This window comes from Mauremys reevesii, linkage group 11, assembly GCF_016161935.1.
Source record: "Mauremys reevesii isolate NIE-2019 linkage group 11, ASM1616193v1, whole genome shotgun sequence".
NCBI classification, from domain to species: domain Eukaryota; kingdom Metazoa; phylum Chordata; order Testudines; family Geoemydidae; genus Mauremys; species Mauremys reevesii.
Window position 1 is genome coordinate 42235969 of NC_052633.1, and position 17366 is coordinate 42253334.

The window sequence follows — 17366 nt, forward strand, 5'->3', positions numbered from 1 at the left end:
AGTGAGATGGTTCGTCTCATGTATCCATTATGGTAGAATTGGATCTTCTACTGGGACTTGAGTACAGCCCAAGTAGTGGCCTTGATCCAACATTACTCATGAGTTCAGCACTTATATATCTTAGTCACTGTTCAAGCCTTTCACTCCCCAAGTTTTGTAGCACCAGCCTGCAGAAATCTTAAGGCAATGAACTGCTTCTATTGCTAACATGTAGAGATGACATCACACAGTATCATGCATAGTGCTAGGACCCTGTATTTAAAGTTGGATCAATTAAACTGGCTCACAAAGTTGCCTGATGTGAATATACAAAGGACGTACTTCTTGCAAGATAATGGATTTGGGCTCTCTTGTCCTTAACCCTAGAAGCCTGAGCAGGGCCTGAATTTTCAAATCAAAAGTAAAGGGGGAACCAGAATAAAGAGCATGATGCTGTCAGGCAGGATATCAGGCTTTGGTACATTTTAAAGGATTTAGTTAACTAAGTGCTGGCATCCATCCGGCTGAATTTTCTTCTACAATAAGTGAGACACAGCTTTACTTTCCGATCACAGGCCCTTTTGTTACATATTTTTATATGTGAGGCTGGTGAGTGAATGGATTATGTGACTGCAATGTTGAATAAACAAGACTGATGGTGTCATCATCCACCAGTATGAGACAGACTTGTAGCCAAACTGTGGCTACACAATTTTGTCATACTGACTTTGTATTTGTGATATGAGCTATATGAATACGCATGACAAGTACATGACACTGTCTAAAGCTTAAGGAGTAAGTGCTGAAACTATTGATTTTGTGAGGGTAGAACATTTTTTTTAAAAGTTAACAAATATTCTGTCAAGTATCAGAGGGGTAGCTGTGTTCTTTGCTGCTTTAACAAATATTCTATTCCTCATAATTTCATTTTCAGGATATGTGCCATTTTTTCAGCTTGCATTCATTCAATGAAAATGAAATCTGAGCCCAAAAGCTTTTAAAATGTAATACAAAGGTAGAGTAGTTCTTCATTGTTCTTTTATGTAAGCAATATGTATTGACTTCTTGGAATCACTGCAACAAATCTTTGATGTAGGAAAAATCCCAGCTGGAACAGAGTTTGCCATAGTATTACTGCTAATCTTACTGTGTGCTGTGTGTTAACCACACAACACTCAGTTCAGGTTCTGTAAGAGAAGCCTACGTCAGAATAGTTAGTTTATTTTTTGTTTTAGTATTTTTCTTTTCCCTTGCTTAAGTCCCTTTTTATTCCTTCCCCTAAATCTTCAGCTCCAAAAAACCCTGGAAAACTTTTCTCTATCCCTCAGTCCCCAAAAACTCACCCTCTTCTTTGCCTTCCAGAACTTGATTTCCTTTATGTAATATTACAACACTAATTGCTTCCACCCTACCTTATCACCAGCTGATAATGCTGTGATAACTGTTTTTTTAATTAAAATTTACAGGAGGATCAATTTCATGTTCTTTCTGGACCCCTTCACAAAATGAATGAAGGAAATTTGTATTAGGCACCTTTAACCCCTGTGGAGTTCACATAACTAAAGCAAGTATAGTCAGTTCATTATGTTCTGAAATTAAATAGTCACTACATCATTATTCTACTCTAAGAAAAAAGAAGTTAATGCCATCATATGGTATATGATACTTGCCTGGCCCTCAAACTGTCATACAGCAGCTACCGAATACAAGAAAATAAAGCAGTTTTGTTACAGGAGGCAGACAATATACTAGCCACTAATTACAAAAACTAAAATTATTCTAAAACACACATGGACAGCAGATTTATCCATAGATTAATCTTCAAATAGCTACAATGTACAATTATCACATACACATGGATATACTTAAACTAACCTTGCTTTGCAAGTTTAAAAAATATATCACTATATTCTTATTCAAGTGTACTGGCAGAAATGGTACTACTTTACTTTTCTCAAAATGGCAGCTGGCTATCTGCATTTTAAAAATTGCATCTTTATCATGAAGTCACTCAAAAACTTACCCAAAAGTAATGAGGCAGAAGATCAGAAACATAATTATCTTGATGCCGTCCTCTTTGGTTTCATAAAAGACAAAAATGTTTTGTTGGGCAACTTTTAGCCTAGACCATTATCACTGTTTTATGTTGAAAATAGTCTCAAATCCTTGTATCCATAAATCATTTTAATGGCCCTTTGTAATTATACAAGCAGACTAAATAGAATGTGGATAGTTTAGAAAAAACATTAAAATGAATCTTTGAATAGCAGTTATAAGAACCAATGCGTACAAAAATGCATCTGACTCATAAAACAGTGTTAGTTAATATACATGAACTGCATATATAGATTTAACTAACTGATGCTACATAAAGCATTTCCAGAAAGTCAATACACCTGGACTATTCTCTAACAAGGAGAAAGCCTGTTTCAAAGCTGAGGGTAAATATAAGATAGGATTCTTGATACAAATGAACAGAATTCTAGTAAAGGAGACAGGTGCCTAGCTGGACTGCAAATTTCCAGATGGTGCTTGGAACTGGTGTAAACTGGCCTTTTGCTCTCTGGTATATGAGGAGATGAAGGTCTCATCGGGGACAAGAAATAGAGCACAGAATAGTACAGAAAAGAGCAACATAAAAGGCACTAAAGGCTTTCACATAGAGATTGAAAAGACTAGGACTAATTTAGAGAAGGAGCAAGTAAAGTAATATGATTGATAGAGGTCAGGGATTGAAAAACATATTTGATGGCTTCTAGCCTGAAGACAGCCACTAGCCCAGGAGGAAAAATATTTCTGCAGCCATACCGCTGACTGGGTTAAAATATTAATTGCATACTGTACTTAATTGTAACGTCGTCATTCTACTTGTCTTTTATAAAAAAAACTTCTGCACTTTTGTTGCATCTTTCACCTTACTTCACTGCAATTTTTCTTATTTTCCTTTCTATTACAGATAATGTTTCTTTTTCTGTTATGGTGTTCCCTCTTCTTTGTTCTCTCCCTCCACCCATTATATTCTTTCCTCTTTTTCCTATACTTTGTGTTTCCTACTTTCTCTCCTGTACTTTTCTCCCTCCTTTTTGGGTTTCTCTCTTTCCTGTATTTATTAGAATATTTATTTCTCAGTTTTTATCTTTCTCCTTCCTGCACACCTCCATTTCCCCACTCATACACATACATTTTCTCTCTCTGACACACAGACACATGCAGTCTTGATTCCGATCTTCCATCCATTTAAAACAGCAGCAGTGCCAGGGCCACTCTACTTCCTGACTCATTCTCCTATCTTGAGAAAGTAGTGGCACCTAGACATCAACTCTTTTTCCTCCCCTCCTCCTCTTTCTCTTTGAATAAACAATAGTAACACCTGTGCTGTTCTGCTACCTGATCCTCTGCTTTTAACAGAACAGCAATCCCTGGACTGCTCGGCCCTGAGTATTGCCCCTTCCCTCAGAGGCAGGAGCCAGTTATTCTGGCTCCTTAATTCCAATCCATTTACCCAATCCAAATTCCCATTTGCCCTGGTGAGCAGGTCACTCATTTTTGCAAATCCTGATACAGGCATATAAAACAAAACATTTTATATAGAGAAGGTGTTTTTATTTCCTGTTTCTCAATGGGGTGGGGTGGGATGTATAAATCCCACAGTAGAACTAAAGGGGTAAAAGAGTTGGTCTGGGGCCAAGTGACTCCACTGCCTCCCCTGTCCCCATCCCCTGAACCTGCTGAGGATACTCCAGCTGGAGGAAAGAGCTTAAAAGGGAACCAGACAACTCAGATAGGGGCAGATGGCAGAACAGGTCAGATCTACCCTGAGAGCTCCTAACCAAAGCTGTTGCAGAAGCCTGTTTTGGGGAGGAAGAGACTGCCAGCTGAGCCCAGCTGGAATCACAGTTCAGTTACCCTTTTTGTTTCCCCACCCCGTCATTTACTATCTTAAGTTGGACTTTGAGACTGTGGAAGGGGATAGATGGTGGGAAGTGGCCCAGGGGAGGAAATCTTGAGACACGCCCTAGTGCCTGACACGGTTTGCCTCTCCTAGGGCCCTGGGTTGGAGCCCAGTGGAGTGGGAGGGCCTAGGCTCCCCTATCAAACACACTTTCCATATAGGGATATAAACCTCATTTCCACCCCTCCCAGGAGTAAAGAGAAATGCTGAAAGTCTTGGGGTAAGGATGAACTACCTACAGGGGCCAGGAGAGAGACCGAGGGTCCGTCCCTGTCATAAGGGCGCAGAGCACACTACAGTTCTTTGGACATAGCTAAACATCCCTTTTGGGCAGCAAAATTGGTGACCCAGCCACCCACCAAAAAGTGGGCCATCCCAGTACTGAAGTAGTTGCTGATGGGAGGCACCAGAGACCAAAACGGGGGGGAATTGTGGGACCAATGACCTAATCAGTGGGTAATGCCACCGGTAAGCCTCGCCTCCCGTCTCAGACACCTAATAAAATTAAACCCATTTAAAACTGATGCAAGAGTTTTCTACAGTGTCTAGTTTTTCCATAGACCTCACTGTCACTAGCTTTTATTAAAGCAAAGAGCTTATCCAAAAACTATTAGAAATTCATAGATTCCAAGGCCAGAAGGGACCGTTGTGATAATCTGTTCTGTCTTTCTGTATAACATAGGCTAGAGAACGTCCCCAAAATAATTCCTAGAGGATAACTTTTAGAAAAACATTGCCTTCATTTAAAAATTGATAATGAGGGAGAATACACTATGACCATTGGTAAATTGTTTCAGTGGTTAATTACCCTCACTATTAAAAATTTACACCTTATTTTCCATTGTGAATTTATCTAGCTTCAGCATCCAGACTTTGGCACATGTTATACCTTTCTTTGCTAGATTCATATGAATTATAAGAATATTCTCCATAATTATGTTTATAGGATAAAAATCTATAAATGATATAATCCTTCATGCTGTGTCACAAATTGTTCCTAACCCTAGGCAGTGAATAAACTCTGTCCCTCTCCACCCAGCTAGAATCCTGAGTAGTTGTTCATTACAGTGGGTTTACAGCATCTGCGAGAGAATAACCGACAGGTTGACCATTGGTCTGATTCAGCATGGCATTTTGTATGTTCCTAGAATACAACACAAGCATTGGGAATCCAGAAAACATTTACAGTGGTAATAATAATAATAATAATTAATAATAAAAATGGTAAATGAATGATTACTTCAGTCTGTGGAAAGAGGTAGGAAATTAAAATTATTTGCATTAGCTTGATTTGATTAATAAAGGCAATGAAATGTCTTTCTGTTTTCTCTGGACTTTCAGTTTCATGTGTTACATCAGTTTCTAACCCAGATCTGTGCCATGCTAGAATCAGGACCAACAAATAACATTTTCAGACACAATTTAGGTATATTTAAGAGAGACTGGGTGAGCCACATCTACATGAAAGCCAAATCCTAATATGTGTTTTCCTTTGCAGGGAATGAATGACAAAAAAAGGTTACAACTATACTTATACTAGGTACTAAACTGGATCTTTCTGCAAGAATTACTTGCATGAGTATGTTATAGTGAACAGGTGACTCAGTGCATGGCCCACAGCATAGGATTGGTAGTAAGAACTGCTCCCAGCCCTGTCTCTGACACACTGTGTCCTTGGGTAAGTTATTTAAACTGTTTGTTTCTCAGTTTACACATCTGCAAAATAGATATACTGTTGCAGGATTGTAAAGCTTAATTGTGTTTTCAAAACTCTTTGCAATTCTAGAATGTAAGTTGATATAACAAAGGCACATTATTTTGTTTATTATTATTATTACTACTAATAAAAACTCACAGGTATGCATACTACAATATGTATTATCTCTGTTCAGGTTTTCCTCAATTTGACATGTCAGTGATTGGTTTGCGGGTTTGGTCAGGACTGGACTTCCTGGATTGGTACTCACCTATTAGATTTGCTAACATTAAGGAAACAGACAGAGCCGTCAGCCTTGGTTAGTCACAGTTTCTTTTCCCCAAAATGGAGTATGTAAAAGGAGTCTATTAATTTTAAGATAGATATAATTAGAAAGTGATTTAAATATAGTATCACATCCCTAAGCTTTTTAACATCTTTCTGTCCTGCAACATAGGAGTACAGGGGGCAACCTTCATAAATAATTTAAACAGTCTTACCACAAGTTGAAATTTTTTGACTCTGAAACACCAAATATTTTGTCACAATGTTGAATTACTCAATCAATTCAGGAGAGTCCATGTATGGGGGAGTTACATGGCTGGAATAGATTTGCAATGTGGGGAAGCTTTTCTTCTCTGTGTCAGGGAGTACTAAACGGGTCTAGCAAGTCTTCATAAGAATTTACAAAAATGACTCAAACTATAAAGAAAAGAACCACTAGTAAGCAAATAGGCAGACAAAATCCTTCACTTTAAAACAATTGATCTAGTTAATCCCTGTGCATCACTACTCGCTTCTGTGGAGATGCACCAAGGGTGAAGTGCGCCCATAATGTCTAATTTATGTTCTGGTTAATTAATAATTCAGAAATGTTTTAGTTCTTATTGATGTGTAGGATTATATCTAGGCAAATACTGTACATGTTATAAGCATCTATAAAGGAAATACATAAAAAAATTAGAGTACCATATATACTCATTCATAAGCTGATTTTTTTTTTAGTAAAAAAGAGAAGCACCAGAGAAGGGGGTCGGCTTCTGAACGGGTATAGAGAGGGAGAGGTGGGTATCAGCCCATCCCTCCAACAGAGGGAGCAAGGAGAGGCAGCAGAGCCAGAAGGGACGAGGCAGGGCCAGAGCGTCTCCGCTTCTGGCCATGCTGCTCTCCCCCCAGCCTCTGAAGCAGTTGCAGGGGCTGGCAGGCTGCAGACGTGCTGCTCAGCCCTGCCCCGCAGAGCAGGCTGTGGCCACACTGCCTGGCCTGCCGGAGCAGGCTGCGGCTGTGTCACCCGGCCAAGCCCGCTGGAACATGCTGCAGCCACGCTGCCCGGTCTGGCCCACTGGAGCAGGCTGCGGCTGCACTGCCTGGCCTGCCGGAGCAGCTCCAACCAGGCCAGAGAGATGCTCCCTGGCCCTCCCCAGATAAGGTGGAAAGGGCTGGGATGGGGAGAGTGTGGGGGTCCTGGGCTAGGGGCGGGGTCATGTGGGGGGTGGTCTGACTCTCAGCTTCTCCCTCACCTTTCCCTTCCCCCACAAATTTCCCCACCAGTTGCTGTCCCGGCCCGTCAGGGTAAGCAGCTGGTGCGCCGGGACACTTTGTTTACTTAGCTTTACCTCTGTGCTTGTGAACGCTCGAGGTAAACAAAACATCTCGACCCACCAGCGGCTTATCCTGATGGCCCAGAAGCCAAAGTTTGCTGACCCCTGAATTATAGGTTCAGCTTATGAATGGGTCATAAAAATTTTCCATTTTTACTTATCCATCTTGGGAGGCTTATAAACGACCGGCTTATGATTGAGTATATATGGTACTATATTTTTTATTATTGATCATCAACAAATGTTTTCTGTGTTAGCCTAATTTATTAAATTGTTCCTTGATTTATGTTAGGTATCAGAGGGGTAGCCGTGTTAGTCTGGATCTGTAAAAGCAGCAAAGAGTCCCGTGGCACCTTATAGACTAACAGACATACTGGAGCATGAGCTTTCGTGGGTGAATACCCACTTTGTCGGATGTAAGCGACGTTGCACCCGACAAAGTGGGTATTCACCCACGAAAACTCATGCTCCAGTATGTCTGTTGATTTATGTTGAAGCTTCTCTTGTGCTGTGAGTATTCATAGCTTAATGATATACCTTCTTTTCAGCCAGAAGCTTTGATTGGGAGCCAATCTTGCAATATTTACGCAATGAACAGTAAACAACATATGTTTTCAAGTATAAATATTGCCAGATAAAACTTCTTATATTTTTTTTAACAAAAGGCCATATTCCGACACTGACTCATGCTTAGTGCCTTACTCAAACTTTTACTAATTTTAGTGGACCTTCTTGTGTTACAAGGTGCTGCTCAGTGTGAATAAGAATGGCAGAAACTGGCATAACATTTGTGGATGAAAGGAGCACAGTAGATAAAAGTATATTTGAGTTTTAGTAAAGCATTTGATACAGTTTCATGAGTTTGCTGCTAATTCACCAAACTTGACCTTCTGTTTGTAAATAAGTTAAAATTTCATAATGCAGCTTGGAATAAATGAGAGAGCATAGACACAGGGGTCAGAGAATTTCTAATTGCTTAAAATGGTTATTTGTAAAATATAATTTACCACAGATTTGAATTTCTGAACCTTCTTCAAACTGAATTTCAGGTCTTAACCTATATCATCTGTCTGACAAGAAAACGGCTTTGTTTTCCTTTAATTAATTTTTCATATTTGACAAGCCTTACTTTTTCTTCTTGCTGTTTGAATGTTCTAATTTAGCTTTTATTTGTCTGTTTTTCATTAATTCAGAACTATTAGATGTAGCTCTAACGGCAAAATGCATTATAATAGAGCAAATTCATCTTTCTATTAAAGAACCTTGAGTACTAGGAGCATATAATCTGTTCCTAACCTTTGAAAAGTTATAATGTAAATAAAATGACAAAAGACATAAAATAGACATTTGCATTTGGACCTATTGAGCTTGAGGCCTGCTTTGCTGATGCAGTTTAGTACAGACTGCAGGTTATTGTCATGCTCCTCAGTAGTATTTCCAAACATGATAGTATCATCCAAATAGCACCGAACTCCATGTTGATTCTTCAGAATCAATGACATCATTTTTTGGAAGGCACTTGGGACTGATGCAAGACTGTATGGAACACGTTTAAAACGAAATAGTCCCTCGTGTAATAAATGCTGTGAGGTCTCTGCTGTCTTCATGCAACATTACCTGGTGGTATGCGCTCTGCAAATCAAGAGTAGAAAACATCTTTGCTCCAGGGAGTTCTGCAAATACTTCTTCTATGTGAGGAAGAGGATGGCTGTCAATCACCATAGCTTTATTTGGCTCCCTTAAGTCCACACAAAGGCGAATGTCTCCACCCTTCTTCTGCATCGCTACTATAGGTGAAACCCATTCCGAGGAGTTAATCTCTTCAATAATGTCATTTTGAACAAGTTTTCTAAGTTCCTCTGAAACAGCTTTCCTGACTGAAAATGGTAAGCGCTGTAATTTCTGTTGTACAGGCATCACATTATTCCGCATTTTAACTTTATGCAGAAACCCATAAGCACAGCCAAGTTTCTCCTCAACCTGGTGTTGGGTCCCAGCTGAAACTGGTGTGTGTACCGCAAGAGTGCTTTGCTGAGGAAGATCAATGTGTCCATTAACTACCCTGAGATTTAAAGCAGCCAATAAATCTCTGCCAAGGATAGGAGTGCCTTTGTGGACAATGTAGAACTCTGCAGTTACACAGCAATCACCAAAATTAACTGTTGCTGGCAGGCAGCCATGTACTGGAATATGTTTTTTCAAATAGCACACCAACTGAAGTTTGGGTTCAGTAAGAGGCACATCTTTAAAGTAATGCAAATAGATGAAATCAGGTAGTATAGATACTACCGAGCCAGTGTCCAACATTAGCTGAATAGAGTGTGATTTGCCTGAGGTTATGGCGGAAATGTTTACAGTGCACTTTATCTGTTCTGGGATATGTGCAGTAGTGATTTTATCCACACTCAGCACAGTAACATCTGGTATTGTAACTGCAAGCACCTGTTGATTGAACTGGCTACTGCGACATACTTTAGCAAAATGCCCAATCTTTTTGCAATGATTGCACTGAGCTACTTTTGCTGGACATCCTGTGTAGCTTGCAAAACGTTGTGGGGATCCACAGCGAAAGCATGCTTTTACTGTATTTTGAATTTGCTGATTCAGTGGCTTTTTATTAGTTTTCCTCCTGCAATTGTTTGTCTGCAGCGATAGTGAACTTTTCTGCAAAGGAGTCACAGCCTGGACCATGCCGCCTGTATGGGCTTGGCTACACTTGAGAGTTGCAGCGCTGGTGGAGGCTTTCCAGCACTGCAACTTAGTAACTGTCCACACCTGCAAGGCACATCCAGCGCCGCAACTCCCTGGCTGCAGCGCTGGCTGAACACCTGGTCTTCTTGGGGTGTAGCGAGTGCAGCACTGGTGATCCAGCGCTGCTCATCAAGTGTGGACACACACCAGCGCTGTTATTGGCCTCCAGGGTATTAGCAGATATCCCAGAATGCTTTTAACTAAATTACTCTCTTTGTTTTGTTATGCAGCCTCTCTTTGTTTTGTTGTGAACTCGGAGCTCCGGTGCTCCGGGAGCAGCTTATCTAAAAAACAAACACAGCTCCTGTTTGCTGTGATCAGTCTGTACCTGACTGTGAACAATCAAATGAGATAACCCCTGTGAATGAGGCAGGCAGGGAGTGAGTGTTTGCTTGACAGACAGCGGGGGCAGAGGGGAGAAAGGGAGTCCGTTGGATGCAGGCTGTTTGCAGTTAAGAGTTAAGAGTAAGGGGTCGGGAACATTTTCTGATTTTGCAAGGCAGGAAGCTAACACAGTGTTGGCTCAAAAAATCCACGCTCTCTCTCTCTCCCCCGCTCCCTGTCACACTACACCCCACCCCACCCCCCTCTTTTGAAAAGCATGTTGCTGCCACTTGAACGCTGGGATAGCTGCCCATAATGCATCACTCCCAACAGCGCTGCAAATGCGGCCACACACCAGCGCTGGTAGCTGTGAGTGTGGCCACACACCAGCGCTGTTCCTACACAGCTGGATGACCAGCGCTGTAAACTCCCAGCACTGCAACTCTCAAGTGTAGCCAAGCCCTATCTTAGCTCATTATTTTGGCTTCAGCTGTAGCTGACTCAATCTGAGTAGCAATGGTTATTGCTTTTTCTAGTGTAAGTTGTGGTTCTAGAAGTAAGTGTTCTCTTACACGAAGCATGGTTGTTTTCTCAGTGAGCTGGTCTCTAATCATCTCATCTGCCATATTCCCAAAGTTACAAGTTACAATCAGACTCCTCAGAGAAGGAATATACTGCATTATAGTCTCTCCTGGTTTCTGCTCATGCTGGCAAAATCTGTAGCGATGAGCTACTACATTCACTTCTGGCACAAAAAAGTTCTTTAATGCAGTGAGTGCAGTCTCATATTTATCATCTGCAAGGGGAAAAGTGTAAAATATACGCTGCCCTTCTGCTTCAAGGCAGTGGATTAGCAGAGCACACTTTCTTCAGAAATCTCTGTAGCACTGATTGCAAGCAGGTAAGTCTCACACATGTGGATCTAGACAGTAAAAGCAATTGGAGGCTCACCTGGGCTTTGCAGAAAGGGTGCAGGTGGGTTCAGAGACAGAAGATCCATCCTCATCGCCAAAATGTTGTATCAAGCAGGAAAGGTACTAACAAGCTTCAACAGGACTTTATTTTTACAGTGGAAACCTCTTTACCAAGCTGCAATTTCACCCTCTGTAACTCTCACTCAGCCTCCTCAACTCCTCCCCCCCCTTCCTGTTTCCTGTCCTTTCAGATTCCCACAGACAGTGCTCTCAGTTCTAACAATACAAGCAGCATCTAAACACCACATCTCCCCACAGGCCTTAGCTGGTTAATGGAATTGACACTTGATGAGCAAGGGTGGCATCCCTCTCTGAGCTCTCCCTTTTGGCTGGAGTAGGTCTTCGGTTGTTTCAAGCCCTCACTCCCAATGCAGGGACATGGTACTGTGTACAGCTTGCAGTCAGTCTTCACAACACGAAGCAGTCTCTGTTTCTCCTGTATGGAGCTGAGGGCTTCGGTCAGTCACCAGCCCTCTGGCCAAGAGAGACAAAATGTCACCTTCCCTTCTGTTGCAGGGAGCAATTCCTGGGCTGTTGCCCCTCTGGCTGCAGTAACCTTGAGAATCCCTGTAGCCAGCTGTCTCCCAAAACACTGTCCCTGACTGGAGTCAGCACATACACACAAGCTTTTTAGTGCCTGCAATTGGTTGCCCAGGCATATTAATCTGGGCCTTTAACTCTTTCTCCTCTCAAACATAGTGCCTGTCCAGGCTCAGTTCGTGTGTCTGAGCAATCTCAACCCTGGGCAGGCTCTTTGGAGTCTGCAATTGGTTGTGCAGCTCGTCAGTCAGCCTCCTGGTCCATGCTGCACAAGTTGTTTCTGTGTCTGAAGCACAGGCAAGACAGAGAGCCTCCGTTTCAATTCCAGTCTCTCCCTCTATATTGCTATCTGTGGGAATTTCTGGGAGCTCTTCTTGCGAGCCCCCGAAGTGGCAAGGGTTTTTTCTTTTTCTGTGTTTTTACTTCATCTAGCACCATGATCTGTGACTAGGGCTCTTAGGTGTACATAGTAGAAATATATAATAAAGTTGTAGAGACCTGTAGCAATAGCTTTAGTGCAAGTTCCATAGGGAAAAATATGTGATGTGTTTAATAATTGTCTCTTTCTTGCAGCACATAGACTTTTTAGAGACTGGCATTCATTTGTTGAATTTGAACTTCTGTACACATTAGATGCTCAAGATCAGCTTTGTCTACAACAAGGGCGCATACACTGGATTTGCATATGTGATGATCGCTGTATAGTAGCTGACTCACAAAGAGGATATGGGACTTAATACTACACACCCTTATAGAATCATAGAAATGTAGGGCTGGAAGGGGCCTCGAGAGTCTAGATGCCTGTGCAGGATCAAATAAATTTAGACCATCTCTGACAGGTGTTTGGCTAACACACTCTTAAAAACCTCCAATGATGGGGATTCTGCAACTTCCCTTGGTAATCTCTTCTAGGACTTAATTGTCCTTTAGAGTTGGAAAGCCCTGAGATTTCCTAATATCTAACCTAAATCTGTTTTGTTGCAGATTATGCCCATTACTTCTTGTCCTATCTTCAGTGAACATAGAGAACAATTGATCACCATCCTCTGAATGACAGCCTTTAGCATATTTGAAGACAGTTGTCAGGTGCCCCCTCAGACTTCTTTTATCAAGACTAAACATGACCAGGTTATTTTTAATCTTTCCTCATAAGTCAGGTTTTCTAACCCATTTATTGTTTTTGTTGTTCTCCTCAGGTCTCTCTCCAGTTAAGCCACATCTTTTCTAAAGTGTGGCACTCAGTTGTCCTGTGGTACTTGGCCCTATCTCCCATGTCTTACATTCGAGACTCCTGTAATACATCCCAGAATATTAACCTTTTTTGCAACTGCATCATGTTGTTGACTCGCATCAATCTGTGATCCACTATAACCCCTAGATACCTTTGGAGGGCTTTACTTTTAGTTCAAGTGATAGAGGCCTTTATTTATAAAACTGAAGGCTCTAGGTTCTAATCACTATGAATTATCTCGTAACTGTGTCTGTAGCACAAGGGTTTGTTACCACTGTCCTTTTCACTTCACTGGAACTGAGCTTTTCACTTGTAATTCTCTAGAATGCTGTGATACCAAACTTTGCCTTGATACCACAGATGCTTCAACTACTAGGGCTCTAACACCCAATACTATTTCCCAACTACCTTCAAAAGCTGTACTCCACCTGGGGTTCCAAACATCCCATCTCTTTAATGCACTCCCCCTAAGTGTCGTGCAATCTGACCCTGCCAAAGGAAAACAGCAGCAGCAAAATGACCATAAGCAGATGGATCACACTACACTCTGTTGATCCATCATAGTTCAGCTGATTCATCACATTGTTAATATCTCCCCAAAAGAGAGAATGTGCTGTTGATTCCTCACAGTAAACGACATTAAGATTTGGAGTAACTATTGTCTATATGTAGGATTTTTAACAGAAGGAGCTCCCTGGCCCCTATATGGATTATAAAGCATTTCTAATCATAGGTAGTTGGTCTCCGAGGATACTATGTTGATGCCTCAGTCAGAATGGAATACGTAAAATTCTCATCTTTAAAAGGGTTGTTGCACCTTTAAGAAATGAGAGCTGCATCCTAGTTCTGCTTGCTTGTTGCTCAGCAACAGATTTTCAGAGGCTTGAACAGAGCTTGTGGTGTTTGGGAGAAAAGATTACAAGAGAAAGCACAGAGAGAGTGAAGGGAAGATGCTCAGAGGGAGACACGAGCCAGAGTTAAAATGATTAGGACATTACCACTGGGAACTGAAGTAAAAATCAGGGCGCGTCTTGATGAAAAAGAGTTTTGAGTGGAAGTCTGGCAAATAAGAAGCCTAAAATAACAGGCAAACAGTGAGTAGGAGAATACATTTTATTGTATGGACTTGTAATTGGGAACAGGTATGAGGGAGGAAAATTTATTGAATTATATTAATTTCTGATGTATTAAGACACTTGGAAAATAATTTATAAAATTAGAATATTTGTAAAATTATTTTTAGAAAAGTAGAATAAGACTTTAGGCTCAGATTCAGGCTTTTGATGTAAGCAGGTGTTAATCCACTTCACTTTCTTGCACCTATCCTTTATGATTTGTAGTAAGGGGAACAAATCACTTCCTCTTATTGTGTAAACATAATGATTGCCATGTGTTACTGTTTCTACTGCACTGGATCCATGTTGAGTACAGGAAAGCCAAGAAAAATGTGCAAAGAGCAACTGGTAGTTGAGACAGCTTTAGTGCAGCTCCTACTAGATTTGCTAGTGGAATGTCCCTTTAGGATTATCTAGAAGAGCTGTGCCTTTCTGCAGCGGTAATGTGCAGGGCACACCCACAATAGATTCAGACACTGGAGGGAGTATCCCATTATTTGAGTCTGCGCTAGTGTTTACCACCAGTTGGCAGACATGACATAAGCTGCATTTGCAGACTTGCCACAATTTTTCCTCTCATTAAAGGGCTGATTCTGTAAGGTACTGAACTCTTTCAACTCCCATTGAAGTGACTGTGAGAGCTTTCAGCAAGCATTCAGCTCCAGACAGTGTTGGACCATGTGAGCATTAGAGAACTGCATGTGGCTCGGTGCTACATTTTTTGTCACTGAAACAGAAAAGAATCAGGTTTCTTCATGTTGGTTTGTAGGGTCTGTTTAGGAAAAAAAGAGAAAAGTTTGAATGTAATAAGTGTGTACTGTGTAACTTATTGAAGTTAAATGGAGTGCTGATTCTTCTGTGCATATTATACGAATGTGAGGTTACTTGGTTCAGTCCTAGGTTTTAACATAAGAAACTCAAGGATAAAGTGGTTCTGTCTTAAAGTCTGGATTAGAAATACAATGGCATTATGTATTAGATCGAGGACTTTAAAAAACGAGATGCATTACATTCAGTTTTGATGTTGCACTACTGTGGCGTGCTTGGTATGGGGCAACACCTTAAGACAACTCAGAAATGTAAGGCAGTGCAGAATTTGGCTTCTGGTTGGCAGGGCCAGCTCCAGGCACCAGCAAAGAAGCAGGTGCTTGGGGCAGCCAAAGGAAAGGGGTGGAACGTCCAGGTCTCTGGCAGCAATTCAGCGGCAGGTCCCTCTCTTCCTCTTTGAGTGGCCACTGAAGAAGAAGAGAGGGAGCGAAGGACCCACCACCGAAGTGCTGCCGATTGGCTTTATCTTCTTATTTTTTTTTTCTTCCCCCTACTGGAGCCGGCCCTGCCGGTTGATTAAACAATGTTTTGCACTTGATGGTACATGATATTCTATAATTTTGCATTGCCTGCCTGTCAGCTTCTAAATGGAATTTTAAGCTGCAGTTTTTCACATATATAGCCCTGTAATACTGCCATGCCTGTGATCAGCAGAGGCACTTGAGGTATCATTCCCCTGAATTAAAAAGGGATGATGGTGGCAGGACCCTTCCTTTGAACAGTTACTGACTTTGGAATTTAGTCATTCCGCCCACCCGTTAGGTCAGAAATAGCTCAAGTTTCTTCACCTACAAGGACATGTGGTAAGATCCTTTTTTTTTTAAATTGGATTATAGTGAGAGTTGAAAGCAGGAACTTTTATGAGAGGGTAAGATGAATATAGGCATAGTTTTTGTTGATTTGTTAATGTGGATTGGTTCAATCTAGTTCAGCCTACCATTGAGAGAATCTTATTTTTTAATATTTTTATATCATTTTAAATTATGTAAAACTACCCAGGATTAGGGGTGTTTTGCTATAAATTAAAACCAGGAATAATACTGATGTCACTTATAAACATTCATGACTAGAGTGAAATCATGCATTTAGCAGATAACTGAGCTAACCACTAATTAAATCAATACAGATGATTACAGTGATATTTTGGCACTTGCATACAATGCCTAAATGTTGCTTAATACATCCAGTTCAGATGGATGAATCTGCAGTACTTAAGAGTAATATTTATTCACTGCCAAAGGGAAAATGTTACTTCACTCACCAATGTAAATAATAGCTGTTTAAGTGAGATTTATTAAATGTAATACTCAGATTTTGAAATATATGGATGTATATTATGTAATTGTAAAATTATTTTGAGAATCAGCCCTGTTTTGTGATTTAAGATTATAAAAATTAATGCCAGTATCAAATCAGTTGGAAAATCCAACTAGGGTTCTAAAGGGAAACACACAAGAACACATGAGTGTGGCTGCAAACTCTTCATTCTCATGGCTAGTAGGTGATACTCACAAATAAACAAATGCCTGTTTTGACAGTTTGATGTTTTGTATTAGCTATCTGTCCGTGAAGCAGAGACTGCACAGAGTCAGAGAATATTCCACGGTAAGCACTTGGGCCGGGGGGAAGGGGATCAAGTGGGGCAATTTGCCCTGGGCCCCACAGGGGCCCCCACGAGAATATAGTATTCTATAGTATTGCAACTTTTTTTTATGAAAGGGGCTCCCAAAATTGCTTTGCCCCAGGCCCCCTGAATCCTCTGGTCGGCCCTGCATTTGGGGTGAGGACAGGGGATGGGTTTTCGGTTTGACCTTTTCAGGACAGGTAGCTGAGGACTAGAAAAATTGACAGTGACTCATAATCTTTTATAAAGAGAAATATTGAACACTTGATCTGGAAGGATGTTATCAGGTAATGCTTTTTAGATATTGATCATCATGGCATGATTTGTGATTCTTTTAAATGTTTGGAAAATCAGTTTCTCTTGTGGAAATAGGAATAGGGTTGCCAACTTTCTGATTGCAGAAAACTGAATACCCTGACCCTGCCCTCTGCTCCGAGGACCCACCTCTGTCCCGCCCCTTATCAAAGCCCCCCCCCACGCCATCCTCCCCCCTCCATCGTTCACTCTCCCGCACCCTCACTTACTTGCTCATTTTCTCCAGGCTGGGGCAGAGGGTTGGGGAGCAGAGGGAGTGAGGGCTCCAGCTGGAGGTGCGGGCTCTGGGGTGGGTCCAGGGATGAGGGGTTTGGAGTGCAGGAGTGGGCTCTGGGCAGGAGGGTGGGGCTGAGGAGGGGAAGGGGGTCAGGGCTCTGGCTGGGCATACAGGTTCCGGGGTGAGGCCAGAAATGAGAGGTTCAGGATGCGGGAGGGG

The 17366-nt window shown here is 41.5% G+C and overlaps 1 protein-coding gene across 11 annotated transcripts in view; it reads left to right on the forward strand.

Moving 5' to 3' along the window:
* LOC120374780 (sodium channel protein type 2 subunit alpha-like) overlaps positions 1-17366 on the forward strand; it is a 243300-nt gene that overhangs the window by 38204 nt on the left and 187730 nt on the right. For 7 of the 11 annotated variants that reach the window (XR_005586242.1, XR_005586239.1, XR_005586240.1 and 4 more), the window contains exons 1-2: positions 13964-14142; positions 16548-16596. The exons of 3 other annotated variants lie outside the window; for them this stretch is intronic. The gene's annotated coding sequence lies outside the window, so the exon portion shown is untranslated. Of the gene's footprint in view, positions 1-5835; positions 5947-13963; positions 14143-16547; positions 16597-17366 lie in introns of those variants that run through there. One more of the 11 variants, XM_039495001.1, reaches the window with a different exon arrangement.